Source organism: Biomphalaria glabrata, chromosome 10, assembly GCF_947242115.1.
Source record: "Biomphalaria glabrata chromosome 10, xgBioGlab47.1, whole genome shotgun sequence".
Taxonomy (NCBI): Eukaryota; Metazoa; Mollusca; class Gastropoda; family Planorbidae; genus Biomphalaria; species Biomphalaria glabrata.
In genome coordinates, this window is record NC_074720.1 from 14,008,672 (window position 1) to 14,025,902 (window position 17,231).

The window sequence follows — 17,231 nt, forward strand, 5'->3', positions numbered from 1 at the left end:
TGAGATACTATGTCGTCAAAAGATTGAACAAGGGCAGTGATCCAAACAACTAGACAACGACCTTCACAACCAGCCATGGCAACCCTATATAAAGGCGGTTGGCTGCATTCCATTTAAGGATTTATTTTTTTATAGACTTTTAGTTGTGAAGTGTTGGCCAGAAGTTTGAACTTTCTGATCACTGCTTCAGGCTTTACAAGCTCGCTCAAAGAGTTTCGCCCCGTTACTGTGACAAGTCACTCAATTTTATCTCAGCATTAATTATTATTATTTATTTATTTTATTTTAATTATTTCCCATTTTTAGTACCGATTTCACTACCTACCCCTACCCTTTTCCTCTTCTCGCTAGACTTAGTCCACCACCTTGGGACAAGATCAAACAAACAGTCACTTACTTTGGTCTTCGGCGCCGGATGTCCGACTTTCACGTCGAAACCACCTGGGATGGAATACACTTCTTCTCCACCCACGTCTCTCTTTGATCAAGGAGATTATTCGTGTCACCACGCCTCTTGACCCTTCCAATGTCCATCTTTCGTCGGACTTTACCCATGTGAGAGATAATCCTTAGCCTAGCGCATTTCCTGTTTCCGCCCATCTCTTCCGGACCTTTATAAGATAGAATAAGGCGAGTTAGACTCACTCCGTCACTTATTCTTTTCGCTGACCAGTCGAGTCTGGACTACTTCATTCACTCTTACTTCTAGAAGAATAAAATTAGTGGTAAGCCGAACTTAATCACAGTTCCATCTTAATTAGTCTGTGTATATTTCTCACTGGATGTTACCATGTGGATTTTATTATTTCATTTATATTTAATTAGTGCATTGTGTATTTCTCATTGTCGTGAGTAGAAAACATAAACATGGCATATGTATATATTTATGTATTGCATTATTCTATTAATGCCACGTTGCTCAATTGATCGTTGATGCAACCATGTATATATTAGTACATCTGATTTTGTTCCCTTTATCTCGGCTGACCGCCTTGATAATTTTACCAGCGCACTAATACTGCGCAATTAGAAAAGAGATATGAATTATCTCCCCTTTACTCATTTTACTCTAACGAGAGTTGCGCCCCTTGAACGGACACTCTCTCCATTCAAGCGCTTTCCATTGTTCATGACCGACGGCCATATGTAAACAAACCGTGTATTGCTTGTCTAAATGTGTTGGAGGCAGGACGCCACATCTATTAGAATCGTCGCTGAACGAGGTTGCGTTCAATGTATTATGCACCACGGAGGCCCATTGAGTCCAACGCGAGCCTGCTTTTCTTTCTCGGTAGCCTTTGATCATTCAAGATCATTTGCAATGCAGCAGTTGTTTGGTCTCGGAGCTGTCTCTTCTAGAAGAATTACTATCCCTAGCGTCATCTACCCTGGTTAAATCGCCCTATACTCACTTTTCGCAATCTTGATTTATGAGATGATTTTAGTGAATATCCTAAGCATTGGAATACCCCACGTCATCTTCTATGACTGCAAACCAGTTGGTCCGCGGCTGTTTATTCACAGCTAAAACCTTACATCTAAGGTTCCTTCCCCTATCAGCCACCAGGAGACGTGCTTGGCAGAAGATTTTTTTTCTTCTATTAAATCTCTACACATCTGATGCAGAGGTTCCGGCAAATAATGAAATATTATTCTTTGTCTATTATGCTATAAGTGTAACTGTAAAATATAGTGAACTATTTGTCAAGAGAAATCAACTAGTAGCCAAAGACAGACAAGTGGCATAAGCATGTCGTTTTTTTTAAACTACAATATTAGGTCAATATGCTTAAGGGGAAGTAACTAGCTATATCTTTAGACAATCTTTTGAAGAGTCTTAATTTTCCCTATTATATGTTTGAAAAACAAAATATTTAACATTATGTTTCAATTAAATAAGAAAAATAATGTGTAACTGCACACAAAAATATTTCCACTATCTGTAGCGTATTTGCGCATAAAAGAAATATATATTTACTATTAAACAGCCTGTATTCTCTTGTAATATTGCAAAGCTTAAGGTTGTTACATTAAATTTTTAGAGACCGCCGGATACACCCCACACATTTTCATACTTACCTGGCATAGGACAAACGGTGATCACCCACGGCCGTTCTCCCAGGTCGAGGCTCACTCATTGCACTTCGGGTGGGCTGAAGCCTGCGATCACCCCAAATGTGGGTGACTCGGGTGCGTAATTTTTGCGTATGGGGAACTGCGTTCGCGCTAATCCCTGAAAAGAAAAAAATAAAAGTAATGAATGGTTTGAATTAAACACTATACAGATTGTCTTCTTTTCCTCTTCATCGCCTGTCAACAAATGTCTATTGTTGTTGTTTTTTTCCCCACTGGCATTGAGATCTGGGTAGTTTCAACTCTGAGAGAGACTGCTCATATCCCCTATAGCCAGACATTTTTCCATAGTTAATAATTTGTGTACGATCAAGTTTCTTGTCTGGTGTGCAGTAGCAGTTCAAGATATTTAGATTTTCTTCTGAAAGTCTGAGCTTTGTGCCCATTTTTTCTGTTGTGTGTCATTGTTACAAACTGTGTTTGTGATTGTAATGGTAGGGCTAAATTTATTAAATAGTTTTACTCTACCATGGCTTGCACGAGATGCTGAGATTCTGGTCAACAGGGCCACGTGAATGTATGTAGGGGTAGATGAGATGTGTGATTTTGAGGTTAGTTGGTGACTGGACTCTGTGAGAGTGAGGATAGTTTCAGAGTCGGAGTTAATCGAGAGTTGTGAGTATAGGAATTTTTTTCCTATCAACGATAGTCCATGTAGGGCGATGTATTTGTGTTGAAGTAATCTGATGACCTGACGTCTACTGTGTTTATATGTTATATAGCTAAGAAAAGTATTTTATTAGCTATAAATCTGAGTTGTGTCTCTTTTGGAGATGATGTTAATGCTCCACTGTTAGACGTTGAGATACTATGTCGTCAAAAGATTGAACAAGGGCAGTGATCCAAACAACTAGACAACGACCTTCACAACCAGCCATGGCAACCCTATATAAAGGCGGTTGGCTGCATTCCATTTAAGGATTTATTTTTTTATAGACTTTTAGTTGTGAAGTGTTGGCCAGAAGTTTGAACTTTCTGATCACTGCTTCAGGCTTTACAAGCTCGCTCAAAGAGTTTCGCCCCGTTACTGTGACAAGTCACTCAATTTTATCTCAGCATTAATTATTATTATTTATTTATTTTATTTTAATTATTTCCCATTTTTAGTACCGATTTCACTACCTACCCCTACCCTTTTCCTCTTCTCGCTAGACTTAGTCCACCACCTTGGGACAAGATCAAACAAACAGTCACTTACTTTGGTCTTCGGCGCCGGATGTCCGACTTTCACGTCGAAACCACCTGGGATGGAATACACTTCTTCTCCACCCACGTCTCTCTTTGATCAAGGAGATTATTCGTGTCACCACGCCTCTTGACCCTTCCAATGTGCATCTTTCGTCGGACTTTACCCATGTGAGAGATAATCCTTAGCCTAGCGCATTTCCTGTTTCCGCCCATCTCTTCCGGACCTTTATAAGATAGAATAAGGCGAGTTAGACTCACTCCGTCACTTATTCTTTTCGCTGACCAGTCGAGTCTGGACTACTTCATTCACTCTTACTTCTAGAAGAATAAAATTAGTGGTAAGCCGAACTTAATCACAGTTCCATCTTAATTAGTCTGTGTATATTTCTCACTGGATGTTACCATGTGGATTTTATTATTTCATTTATATTTAATTAGTGCATTGTGTATTTCTCATTGTCGTGAGTAGAAAACATAAACATGGCATATGTATATATTTATGTATTGCATTATTCTATTAATGCCACGTTGCTCAATTGATCGTTGATGCAACCATGTATATATTAGTACATCTGATTTTGTTCCCTTTATCTCGGCTGACCGCCTTGATAATTTTACCAGCGCACTAATACTGCGCAATTAGAAAAGAGATATGAATTATCTCCCCTTTACTCATTTTACTCTAACGAGAGTTGCGCCCCTTGAACGGACACTCTCTCCATTCAAGCGCTTTCCATTGTTCATGACCGACGGCCATATGTAAACAAACCGTGTATTGCTTGTCTAAATGTGTTGGAGGCAGGACGCCACATCTATTAGAATCGTCGCTGAACGAGGTTGCGTTCAATGTATTATGCACCACGGAGGCCCATTGAGTCCAACGCGAGCCTGCTTTTCTTTCTCGGTAGCCTTTGATCATTCAAGATCATTTGCAATGCAGCAGTTGTTTGGTCTTGGAGCTGTCTCTTCTAGAAGAATTACTATCCCTAGCGTCATCTACCCTGGTTAAATCGCCCTATACTCACTTTTCGCAATCTTGATTTATGAGATGTTTTTAGTGAATATCCTAAGCATTGGAATACCCCACGTCATCTTCCATGACTGCAAACCAGTTGGTCCGCGGCTGTTTATTCACAGCTAAAACCTTACATCTAAGGTTCCTTCCCCTATCAGCCACCAGGAGACGTGCTTGGCAGAAGATTTTTTTTCTTCTATTAAATCTCTACACATCTCTTGCAGAGGTTCCGGCAAATAATGAAATATTATTCTTTGTCTATTATGCTATAAGTGTAACTGTAAAATATAGTGAACTATTTGTCAAGAGAAATCAACTAGTAGCCAAAGACAGACAAGTGGCATAAGCATGTCGTTTTTTTTAAACTACAATATTAGGTCAATATGCTTAAGGGGAAGTAACTAGCTATATCTTTAGACAATCTTTTGAAGAGTCTTAATTTTCCCTATTATATGTTTGAAAAACAAAATATTTAACATTATGTTTCAATTAAATAAGAAAAATAATGTGTAACTGCACACAAAAATATTTCCACTATCTGTAGCGTATTTGCGCATAAAAGAAATATATATTTACTATTAAACAGCCTGTATTCTCTTGTAATATTGCAAAGCTTAAGGTTGTTACATTAAATTTTTAGAGACCGCCGGATACACCCCACACATTTTCATACTTACCTGGCATAGGACAAACGGTGATCACCCACGGCCGTTCTCCCAGGTCGAGGCTCACTCATTGCACTTCGGCTGGGCTGAAGCCTGCGATCACCCCAAATGCGTAATTTTTGCGTATGGGGAACTGCGTTCGCGCTAATCCCTGAAAAGAAAAAAATAAAAGTAATGAATGGTTTGAATTAAACACTATACAGATTGTCTTCTTTTCCTCTTCATCGCCTGTCAACAAATGTCTATTGTTGTTGTTTTTTTCCCCACTGGCATTGAGATCTGGGTAGTTTCAACTCTGAGAGAGACTGCTCATATCCCCTATAGCCAGACATTTTTCCATAGTTAATAATTTGTGTACGATCAAGTTTCTTGTCTGGTGTGCAGTAGCAGTTCAAGATATTTAGATTTTCTTCTGAAAGTCTGAGCTTTGTGCCCATTTTTTCTGTTGTGTGTCATTGTTACAAACTGTGTTTGTGATTGTAATGGTAGGGCTAAATTTATTAAATAGTTTTACTCTACCATGGCTTGCACGAGATGCTGAGATTCTGGTCAACAGGGCCACGTGAATGTATGTAGGGGTAGATGAGATGTGTGATTTTGAGGTTAGTTGGTGACTGGACTCTGTGAGAGTGAGGATAGTTTCAGAGTCGGAGTTAATCGAGAGTTGTGAGTATAGGAATTTTTTTCCTATCAACGATAGTCCATGTAGGGCGATGTATTTGTGTTGAAGTAATCTGATGACCTGACGTCTACTGTGTTTATATGTTATATAGCTAAGAAAAGTATTTTATTAGCTATAAATCTGAGTTGTGTCTCTTTTGGAGATGATGTTAATGCTCCACTGTTAGACGTTGAGATACTATGTCGTCAAAAGATTGAACAAGGGCAGTGATCCAAACAACTAGACAACGACCTTCACAACCAGCCATGGCAACCCTATATAAAGGCGGTTGGCTGCATTCCATTTAAGGATTTATTTTTTTATAGACTTTTAGTTGTGAAGTGTTGGCCAGAAGTTTGAACTTTCTGATCACTGCTTCAGGCTTTACAAGCTCGCTCAAAGAGTTTCGCCCCGTTACTGTGACAAGTCACTCAATTTTATCTCAGCATTAATTATTATTATTTATTTATTTTATTTTAATTATTTCCCATTTTTAGTACCGATTTCACTACCTACCCCTACCCTTTTCCTCTTCTCGCTAGACTTAGTCCACCACCTTGGGACAAGATCAAACAAACAGTCACTTACTTTGGTCTTCGGCGCCGGATGTCCGACTTTCACGTCGAAACCACCTGGGATGGAATACACTTCTTCTCCACCCACGTCTCTCTTTGATCAAGGAGATTATTCGTGTCACCACGCCTCTTGACCCTTCCAATGTGCATCTTTCGTCGGACTTTACCCATGTGAGAGATAATCCTTAGCCTAGCGCATTTCCTGTTTCCGCCCATCTCTTCCGGACCTTTATAAGATAGAATAAGGCGAGTTAGACTCACTCCGTCACTTATTCTTTTCGCTGACCAGTCGAGTCTGGACTACTTCATTCACTCTTACTTCTAGAAGAATAAAATTAGTGGTAAGCCGAACTTAATCACAGTTCCATCTTAATTAGTCTGTGTATATTTCTCACTGGATGTTACCATGTGGATTTTATTATTTCATTTATATTTAATTAGTGCATTGTGTATTTCTCATTGTCGTGAGTAGAAAACATAAACATGGCATATGTATATATTTATGTATTGCATTATTCTATTAATGCCACGTTGCTCAATTGATCGTTGATGCAACCATGTATATATTAGTACATCTGATTTTGTTCCCTTTATCTCGGCTGACCGCCTTGATAATTTTACCAGCGCACTAATACTGCGCAATTAGAAAAGAGATATGAATTATCTCCCCTTTACTCATTTTACTCTAACGAGAGTTGCGCCCCTTGAACGGACACTCTCTCCATTCAAGCGCTTTCCATTGTTCATGACCGACGGCCATATGTAAACAAACCGTGTATTGCTTGTCTAAATGTGTTGGAGGCAGGACGCCACATCTATTAGAATCGTCGCTGAACGAGGTTGCGTTCAATGTATTATGCACCACGGAGGCCCATTGAGTCCAACGCGAGCCTGCTTTTCTTTCTCGGTAGCCTTTGATCATTCAAGATCATTTGCAATGCAGCAGTTGTTTGGTCTTGGAGCTGTCTCTTCTAGAAGAATTACTATCCCTAGCGTCATCTACCCTGGTTAAATCGCCCTATACTCACTTTTCGCAATCTTGATTTATGAGATGTTTTTAGTGAATATCCTAAGCATTGGAATACCCCACGTCATCTTCCATGACTGCAAACCAGTTGGTCCGCGGCTGTTTATTCACAGCTAAAACCTTACATCTAAGGTTCCTTCCCCTATCAGCCACCAGGAGACGTGCTTGGCAGAAGATTTTTTTTCTTCTATTAAATCTCTACACATCTCTTGCAGAGGTTCCGGCAAATAATGAAATATTATTCTTTGTCTATTATGCTATAAGTGTAACTGTAAAATATAGTGAACTATTTGTCAAGAGAAATCAACTAGTAGCCAAAGACAGACAAGTGGCATAAGCATGTCGTTTTTTTTAAACTACAATATTAGGTCAATATGCTTAAGGGGAAGTAACTAGCTATATCTTTAGACAATCTTTTGAAGAGTCTTAATTTTCCCTATTATATGTTTGAAAAACAAAATATTTAACATTATGTTTCAATTAAATAAGAAAAATAATGTGTAACTGCACACAAAAATATTTCCACTATCTGTAGCGTATTTGCGCATAAAAGAAATATATATTTACTATTAAACAGCCTGTATTCTCTTGTAATGTTGCAAAGCTTAAGGTTGTTACATTAAATTTTTAGAGACCGCCGGATACACCCCACACATTTTCATACTTACCTGGCATAGGACAAACGGTGATCACCCACGGCCACGTTCTCCCAGGTCGAGGCTCACTCATTGCACTTCGGGTGGGCTGAAGCCTGCGACCACCCCAAATGTGGGTGACTCGGGTGCGTAATTTTTGCGTATGGGGAACTGCGTTCGCGCTAATCCCTGAAAAGAAAAAAATAAAAGTAATGAATGGTTTGAATTAAACACTATACAGATTGTCTTCTTTTCCTCTTCATCGCCTGTCAACAAATGTCTATTGTTGTTGTTTTTTTCCCCACTGGCATTGAGATCTGGGTAGTTTCAACTCTGAGAGAGACTGCTCATATCCCCTATAGCCAGACATTTTTCCATAGTTAATAATTTGTGTACGATCAAGTTTCTTGTCTGGTGTGCAGTAGCAGTTCAAGATATTTAGATTTTCTTCTGAAAGTCTGAGCTTTGTGCCCATTTTTTCTGTTGTGTGTCATTGTTACAAACTGTGTTTGTGATTGTAATGGTAGGGCTAAATTTATTAAATAGTTTTACTCTACCATGGCTTGCACGAGATGCTGAGATTCTGGTCAACATGGCCACGTGAATGTATGTAGGGGTAGATGAGATGTGTGATTTTGAGGTTAGTTGGTGACTGGACTCTGTGAGAGTGAGGATAGTTTCAGAGTCGGAGTTAATCGAGAGTTGTGAGTATAGGAATTTTTTTCCTATCAACGATAGTCCATGTAGGGCGATGTATTTGTGTTGAAGTAATCTGATGACCTGACGTCTACTGTGTTTATATGTTATATAGCTAAGAAAAGTATTTTATTAGCTATAAATCTGAGTTGTGTCTCTTTTGGAGATGATGTTAATGCTCCACTGTTAGACGTTGAGATACTATGTCGTCAAAAGATTGAACAAGGGCAGTGATCCAAACAACTAGACAACGACCTTCACAACCAGCCATGGCAACCCTATATAAAGGCGGTTGGCTGCATTCCATTTAAGGATTTATTTTTTTATAGACTTTTAGTTGTGAAGTGTTGGCCAGAAGTTTGAACTTTCTGATCACTGCTTCAGGCTTTACAAGCTCGCTCAAAGAGTTTCGCCCCGTTACTGTGACAAGTCACTCAATTTTATCTCAGCATTAATTATTATTATTTATTTATTTTATTTTAATTATTTCCCATTTTTAGTACCGATTTCACTACCTACCCCTACCCTTTTCCTCTTCTCGCTAGACTTAGTCCACCACCTTGGGACAAGATCAAACAAACAGTCACTTACTTTGGTCTTCGGCGCCGGATGTCCGACTTTCACGTCGAAACCACCTGGGATGGAATACACTTCTTCTCCACCCACGTCTCTCTTTGATCAAGGAGATTATTCGTGTCACCACGCCTCTTGACCCTTCCAATGTGCATCTTTCGTCGGACTTTACCCATGTGAGAGATAATCCTTAGCCTAGCGCATTTCCTGTTTCCGCCCATCTCTTCCGGACCTTTATAAGATAGAATAAGGCGAGTTAGACTCACTCCGTCACTTATTCTTTTCGCTGACCAGTCGAGTCTGGACTACTTCATTCACTCTTACTTCTAGAAGAATAAAATTAGTGGTAAGCCGAACTTAATCACAGTTCCATCTTAATTAGTCTGTGTATATTTCTCACTGGATGTTACCATGTGGATTTTATTATTTCATTTATATTTAATTAGTGCATTGTGTATTTCTCATTGTCGTGAGTAGAAAACATAAACATGGCATATGTATATATTTATGTATTGCATTATTCTATTAATGCCACGTTGCTCAATTGATCGTTGATGCAACCATGTATATATTAGTACATCTGATTTTGTTCCCTTTATCTCGGCTGACCACCTTGATAATTTTACCAGCGCACTAATACTGCGCAATTAGAAAAGAGATATGAATTATCTCCCCTTTACTCATTTTACTCTAACGAGAGTTGCGCCCCTTGAACGGACACTCTCTCCATTCAAGCGCTTTCCATTGTTCATGACCGACGGCCATATGTAAACAAACCGTGTATTGCTTGTCTAAATGTGTTGGAGGCAGGACGCCACATCTATTAGAATCGTCGCTGAACGAGGTTGCGTTCAATGTATTATGCACCACGGAGGCCCATTGAGTCCAACGCGAGCCTGCTTTTCTTTCTCGGTAGCCTTTGATCATTCAAGATCATTTGCAATGCAGCAGTTGTTTGGTCTTGGAGCTGTCTCTTCTAGAAGAATTACTATCCCTAGCGTCATCTACCCTGGTTAAATCGCCCTATACTCACTTTTCGCAATCTTGATTTATGAGATGTTTTTAGTGAATATCCTAAGCATTGGAATACCCCACGTCATCTTCCATGACTGCAAACCAGTTGGTCCGCGGCTGTTTATTCACAGCTAAAACCTTACATCTAAGGTTCCTTCCCCTATCAGCCACCAGGAGACGTGCTTGGCAGAAGATTTTTTTTCTTCTATTAAATCTCTACACATCTGATGCAGAGGTTCCGGCAAATAATGAAATATTATTCTTTGTCTATTATGCTATAAGTGTAACTGTAAAATATAGTGAACTATTTGTCAAGAGAAATCAACTAGTAGCCAAAGACAGACAAGTGGCATAAGCATGTCGTTTTTTTTAAACTACAATATTAGGTCAATATGCTTAAGGGGAAGTAACTAGCTATATCTTTAGACAATCTTTTGAAGAGTCTTAATTTTCCCTATTATATGTTTGAAAAACAAAATATTTAACATTATGTTTCAATTAAATAAGAAAAATAATGTGTAACTGCACACAAAAATATTTCCACTATCTGTAGCGTATTTGCGCATAAAAGAAATATATATTTACTATTAAACAGCCTGTATTCTCTTGTAATATTGCAAAGCTTAAGGTTGTTACATTAAATTTTTAGAGACCGCCGGATACACCCCACACATTTTCATACTTACCTGGCATAGGACAAACGGTGATCACCCACGGCCGTTCTCCCAGGTCGAGGCTCACTCATTGCACTTCGGGTGGGCTGAAGCCTGCGATCACCCCAAATGTGGGTGACTCGGGTGCGTAATTTTTGCGTATGGGGAACTGCGTTCGCGCTAATCCCTGAAAAGAAAAAAATAAAAGTAATGAATGGTTTGAATTAAACACTATACAGATTGTCTTCTTTTCCTCTTCATCGCCTGTCAACAAATGTCTATTGTTGTTGTTTTTTTCCCCACTGGCATTGAGATCTGGGTAGTTTCAACTCTGAGAGAGACTGCTCATATCCCCTATAGCCAGACATTTTTCCATAGTTAATAATTTGTGTACGATCAAGTTTCTTGTCTGGTGTGCAGTAGCAGTTCAAGATATTTAGATTTTCTTCTGAAAGTCTGAGCTTTGTGCCCATTTTTTCTGTTGTGTGTCATTGTTACAAACTGTGTTTGTGATTGTAATGGTAGGGCTAAATTTATTAAATAGTTTTACTCTACCATGGCTTGCACGAGATGCTGAGATTCTGGTCAACAGGGCCACGTGAATGTATGTAGGGGTAGATGAGATGTGTGATTTTGAGGTTAGTTGGTGACTGGACTCTGTGAGAGTGAGGATAGTTTCAGAGTCGGAGTTAATCGAGAGTTGTGAGTATAGGAATTTTTTTCCTATCAACGATAGTCCATGTAGGGCGATGTATTTGTGTTGAAGTAATCTGATGACCTGACGTCTACTGTGTTTATATGTTATATAGCTAAGAAAAGTATTTTATTAGCTATAAATCTGAGTTGTGTCTCTTTTGGAGATGATGTTAATGCTCCACTGTTAGACGTTGAGATACTATGTCGTCAAAAGATTGAACAAGGGCAGTGATCCAAACAACTAGACAACGACCTTCACAACCAGCCATGGCAACCCTATATAAAGGCGGTTGGCTGCATTCCATTTAAGGATTTATTTTTTTATAGACTTTTAGTTGTGAAGTGTTGGCCAGAAGTTTGAACTTTCTGATCACTGCTTCAGGCTTTACAAGCTTGCTCAAAGAGTTTCGCCCCGTTACTGTGACAAGTCACTCAATTTTATCTCAGCATTAATTATTATTATTTATTTATTTTATTTTAATTATTTCCCATTTTTAGTACCGATTTCACTACCTACCCCTACCCTTTTCCTCTTCTCGCTAGACTTAGTCCACCACCTTGGGACAAGATCAAACAAACAGTCACTTACTTTGGTCTTCGGCGCCGGATGTCCGACTTTCACGTCGAAACCACCTGGGATGGAATACACTTCTTCTCCACCCACGTCTCTCTTTGATCAAGGAGATTATTCGTGTCACCACGCCTCTTGACCCTTCCAATGTGCATCTTTCGTCGGACTTTACCCATGTGAGAGATAATCCTTAGCCTAGCGCATTTCCTGTTTCCGCCCATCTCTTCCGGACCTTTATAAGATAGAATAAGGCGAGTTAGACTCACTCCGTCACTTATTCTTTTCGCTGACCAGTCGAGTCTGGACTACTTCATTCACTCTTACTTCTAGAAGAATAAAATTAGTGGTAAGCCGAACTTAATCACAGTTCCATCTTAATTAGTCTGTGTATATTTCTCACTGGATGTTACCATGTGGATTTTATTATTTCATTTATATTTAATTAGTGCATTGTGTATTTCTCATTGTCGTTAGTAGAAAACATAAACATGGCATATGTATATATTTATGTATTGCATTATTCTATTAATGCCACGTTGCTCAATTGATCGTTGATGCAACCATGTATATATTAGTACATCTGATTTTGTTCCCTTTATCTCGGCTGACCGCCTTGATAATTTTACCAGCGCACTAATACTGCGCAATTAGAAAAGAGATATGAATTATCTCCCCTTTACTCATTTTACTCTAACGAGAGTTGCGCCCCTTGAACGGACACTCTCTCCATTCAAGCGCTTTCCATTGTTCATGACCGACGGCCATATGTAAACAAACCGTGTATTGCTTGTCTAAATGTGTTGGAGGCAGGACGCCACATCTATTAGAATCGTCGCTGAACGAGGTTGCGTTCAATGTATTATGCACCACGGAGGCCCATTGAGTCCAACGCGAGCCTGCTTTTCTTTCTCGGTAGCCTTTGATCATTCAAGATCATTTGCAATGCAGCAGTTGTTTGGTCTCGGAGCTGTCTCTTCTAGAAGAATTACTATCCCTAGCGTCATCTACCCTGGTTAAATCGCCCTATACTCACTTTTCGCAATCTTGATTTATGAGATGTTTTTAGTGAATATCCTAAGCATTGGAATACCCCACGTCATCTTCCATGACTGCAAACCAGTTGGTCCGCGGCTGTTTATTCACAGCTAAAACCTTACATCTAAGGTTCCTTCCCCTATCAGCCACCAGGAGACGTGCTTGGCAGAAGATTTTTTTTCTTCTATTAAATCTCTACACATCTGATGCAGAGGTTCCGGCAAATAATGAAATATTATTCTTTGTCTATTATGCTATAAGTGTAACTGTAAAATATAGTGAACTATTTGTCAAGAGAAATCAACTAGTAGCCAAAGACAGACAAGTGGCATAAGCATGTCGTTTTTTTAAAACTACAATATTAGGTCAATATGCTTAAGGGGAAGTAACTAGCTATATCTTTAGACAATCTTTTGAAGAGTCTTAATTTTCCCTATTATATGTTTGAAAAACAAAATATTTAACATTATGTTTCAATTAAATAAGAAAAATAATGTGTAACTGCACACAAAAATATTTCCACTATCTGTAGCGTATTTGCGCATAAAAGAAATATATATTTACTATTAAACAGCCTGTATTCTCTTGTAATATTGCAAAGCTTAAGGTTGTTACATTAAATTTTTAGAGACCGCCGGATACACCCCACACATTTTCATACTTACCTGGCATAGGACAAACGGTGATCACCCACGGCCGTTCTCCCAGGTCGAGGCTCACTCATTGCACTTCGGGTGGGCTGAAGCCTGCGATCACCCCAAATGTGGGTGACTCGGGTGCGTAATTTTTGCGTATGGGGAACTGCGTTCGCGCTAATCCCTGAAAAGAAAAAAATAAAAGTAATGAATGGTTTGAATTAAACACTATACAGATTGTCTTCTTTTCCTCTTCATCGCCTGTCAACAAATGTCTATTGTTGTTGTTTTTTTCCCCACTGGCATTGAGATCTGGGTAGTTTCAACTCTGAGAGAGACTGCTCATATCCCCTATAGCCAGACATTTTTCCATAGTTAATAATTTGTGTACGATCAAGTTTCTTGTCTGGTGTGCAGTAGCAGTTCAAGATATTTAGATTTTCTTCTGAAAGTCTGAGCTTTGTGCCCATTTTTTCTGTTGTGTGTCATTGTTACAAACTGTGTTTGTGATTGTAATGGTAGGGCTAAATTTATTAAATAGTTTTACTCTACCATGGCTTGCACAAGATGCTGAGATTCTGGTCAACATGGCCACGTGAATGTATGTAGGGGTAGATGAGATGTGTGATTTTGAGGTTAGTTGGTGACTGGACTCTGTGAGAGTGAGGATAGTTTCAGAGTCGGAGTTAATCGAGAGTTGTGAGTATAGGAATTTTTTTCCTATCAACGATAGTCCATGTAGGGCGATGTATTTGTGTTGAAGTAATCTGATGACCTGACGTCTACTGTGTTTATATGTTATATAGCTAAGAAAAGTATTTTATTAGCTATAAATCTGAGTTGTGTCTCTTTTGGAGATGATGTTAATGCTCCACTGTTAGACGTTGAGATACTATGTCGTCAAAAGATTGAACAAGGGCAGTGATCCAAACAACTAGACAACGACCTTCACAACCAGCCATGGCAACCCTATATAAAGGCGGTTGGCTGCATTCCATTTAAGGATTTATTTTTTTATAGACTTTTAGTTGTGAAGTGTTGGCCAGAAGTTTGAACTTTCTGATCACTGCTTCAGGCTTTACAAGCTCGCTCAAAGAGTTTCGCCCCGTTACTGTGACAAGTCACTCAATTTTATCTCAGCATTAATTATTATTATTTATTTATTTTATTTTAATTATTTCCCATTTTTAGTACCGATTTCACTACCTACCCCTACCCTTTTCCTCTTCTCGCTAGACTTAGTCCACCACCTTGGGACAAGATCAAACAAACAGTCACTTACTTTGGTCTTCGGCGCCGGATGTCCGACTTTCACGTCGAAACCACCTGGGATGGAATACACTTCTTCTCCACCCACGTCTCTCTTTGATCAAGGAGATTATTCGTGTCACCACGCCTCTTGACCCTTCCAATGTGCATCTTTCGTCGGACTTTACCCATGTGAGAGATAATCCTTAGCCTAGCGCATTTCCTGTTTCCGCCCATCTCTTCCGGACCTTTATAAGATAGAATAAGGCGAGTTAGACTCACTCCGTCACTTATTCTTTTCGCTGACCAGTCGAGTCTGGACTACTTCATTCACTCTTACTTCTAGAAGAATAAAATTAGTGGTAAGCCGAACTTAATCACAGTTCCATCTTAATTAGTCTGTGTATATTTCTCACTGGATGTTACCATGTGGATTTTATTATTTCATTTATATTTAATTAGTGCATTGTGTATTTCTCATTGTCGTTAGTAGAAAACATAAACATGGCATATGTATATATTTATGTATTGCATTATTCTATTAATGCCACGTTGCTCAATTGATCGTTGATGCAACCATGTATATATTAGTACATCTGATTTTGTTCCCTTTATCTCGGCTGACCGCCTTGATAATTTTACCAGCGCACTAATACTGCGCAATTAGAAAAGAGATATGAATTATCTCCCCTTTACTCATTTTACTCTAACGAGAGTTGCGCCCCTTGAACGGACACTCTCTCCATTCAAGCGCTTTCCATTGTTCATGACCGACGGCCATATGTAAACAAACCGTGTATTGCTTGTCTAAATGTGTTGGAGGCAGGACGCCACATCTATTAGAATCGTCGCTGAACGAGGTTGCGTTCAATGTATTATGCACCACGGAGGCCCATTGAGTCCAACGCGAGCCTGCTTTTCTTTCTCGGTAGCCTTTGATCATTCAAGATCATTTGCAATGCAGCAGTTGTTTGGTCTCGGAGCTGTCTCTTCTAGAAGAATTACTATCCCTAGCGTCATCTACCCTGGTTAAATCGCCCTATACTCACTTTTCGCAATCTTGATTTATGAGATGTTTTTAGTGAATATCCTAAGCATTGGAATACCCCACGTCATCTTCCATGACTGCAAACCAGTTGGTCCGCGGCTGTTTATTCACAGCTAAAACCTTACATCTAAGGTTCCTTCCCCTATCAGCCACCAGGAGACGTGCTTGGCAGAAGATTTTTTTTCTTCTATTAAATCTCTACACATCTGATGCAGAGGTTCCGGCAAATAATGAAATATTATTCTTTGTCTATTATGCTATAAGTGTAACTGTAAAATATAGTGAACTATTTGTCAAGAGAAATCAACTAGTAGCCAAAGACAGACAAGTGGCATAAGCATGTCGTTTTTTTAAAACTACAATATTAGGTCAATATGCTTAAGGGGAAGTAACTAGCTATATCTTTAGACAATCTTTTGAAGAGTCTTAATTTTCCCTATTATATGTTTGAAAAACAAAATATTTAACATTATGTTTCAATTAAATAAGAAAAATAATGTGTAACTGCACACAAAAATATTTCCACTATCTGTAGCGTATTTGCGCATAAAAGAAATATATATTTACTATTAAACAGCCTGTATTCTCTTGTAATATTGCAAAGCTTAAGGTTGTTACATTAAATTTTTAGAGACCGCCGGATACACCCCACACATTTTCATACTTACCTGGCATAGGACAAACGGTGATCACCCACGGCCGTTCTCCCAGGTCGAGGCTCACTCATTGCACTTCGGGTGGGCTGAAGCCTGCGATCACCCCAAATGTGGGTGACTCGGGTGCGTAATTTTTGCGTATGGGGAACTGCGTTCGCGCTAATCCCTGAAAAGAAAAAAATAAAAGTAATGAATGGTTTGAATTAAACACTATACAGATTGTCTTCTTTTCCTCTTCATCGCCTGTCAACAAATGTCTATTGTTGTTGTTTTTTTCCCCACTGGCATTGAGATCTGGGTAGTTTCAACTCTGAGAGAGACTGCTCATATCCCCTATAGCCAGACATTTTTCCATAGTTAATAATTTGTGTACGATCAAGTTTCTTGTCTGGTGTGCAGTAGCAGTTCAAGATATTTAGATTTTCTTCTGAAAGTCTGAGCTTTGTGCCCATTTTTTCTGTTGTGTGTCATTGTTACAAACTGTGTTTGTGATTGTAATGGTAGGGC

The 17,231-nt window shown here is 39.1% G+C and overlaps 5 non-coding genes and 1 pseudogene across 5 annotated transcripts; all 6 read left to right on the top strand.

Moving 5' to 3' along the window:
- Window positions 1-2,071: 2,071 nt before the first annotated feature.
- Window positions 2,072-2,236, top strand: LOC129928893 (U1 spliceosomal RNA). Its single transcript, XR_008780419.1, has one exon. It is a non-coding gene; the product is annotated as a U1 spliceosomal RNA (small nuclear RNA).
- Window positions 2,237-5,005: 2,769 nt separating this feature from the next.
- LOC129928883 (U1 spliceosomal RNA) lies at window positions 5,006-5,155 on the top strand (annotated as a pseudogene).
- Window positions 5,156-7,924: 2,769 nt separating this feature from the next.
- Window positions 7,925-8,091, top strand: LOC129928880 (U1 spliceosomal RNA). The gene has a single exon (XR_008780411.1). It is a non-coding gene; the product is annotated as a U1 spliceosomal RNA (small nuclear RNA).
- Window positions 8,092-10,860: 2,769 nt separating this feature from the next.
- On the top strand, window positions 10,861-11,025 carry LOC129928896 (U1 spliceosomal RNA). Its single transcript, XR_008780422.1, has one exon. It is a non-coding gene; the product is annotated as a U1 spliceosomal RNA (small nuclear RNA).
- Window positions 11,026-13,794: 2,769 nt separating this feature from the next.
- Window positions 13,795-13,959, top strand: LOC129928897 (U1 spliceosomal RNA). Its single transcript, XR_008780423.1, has one exon. It is a non-coding gene; the product is annotated as a U1 spliceosomal RNA (small nuclear RNA).
- A 2,769-nt stretch (window positions 13,960-16,728) lies between these two features.
- Window positions 16,729-16,893, top strand: LOC129928872 (U1 spliceosomal RNA). Its single transcript, XR_008780403.1, has one exon. It is a non-coding gene; the product is annotated as a U1 spliceosomal RNA (small nuclear RNA).
- Window positions 16,894-17,231: the final 338 nt, after the last annotated feature.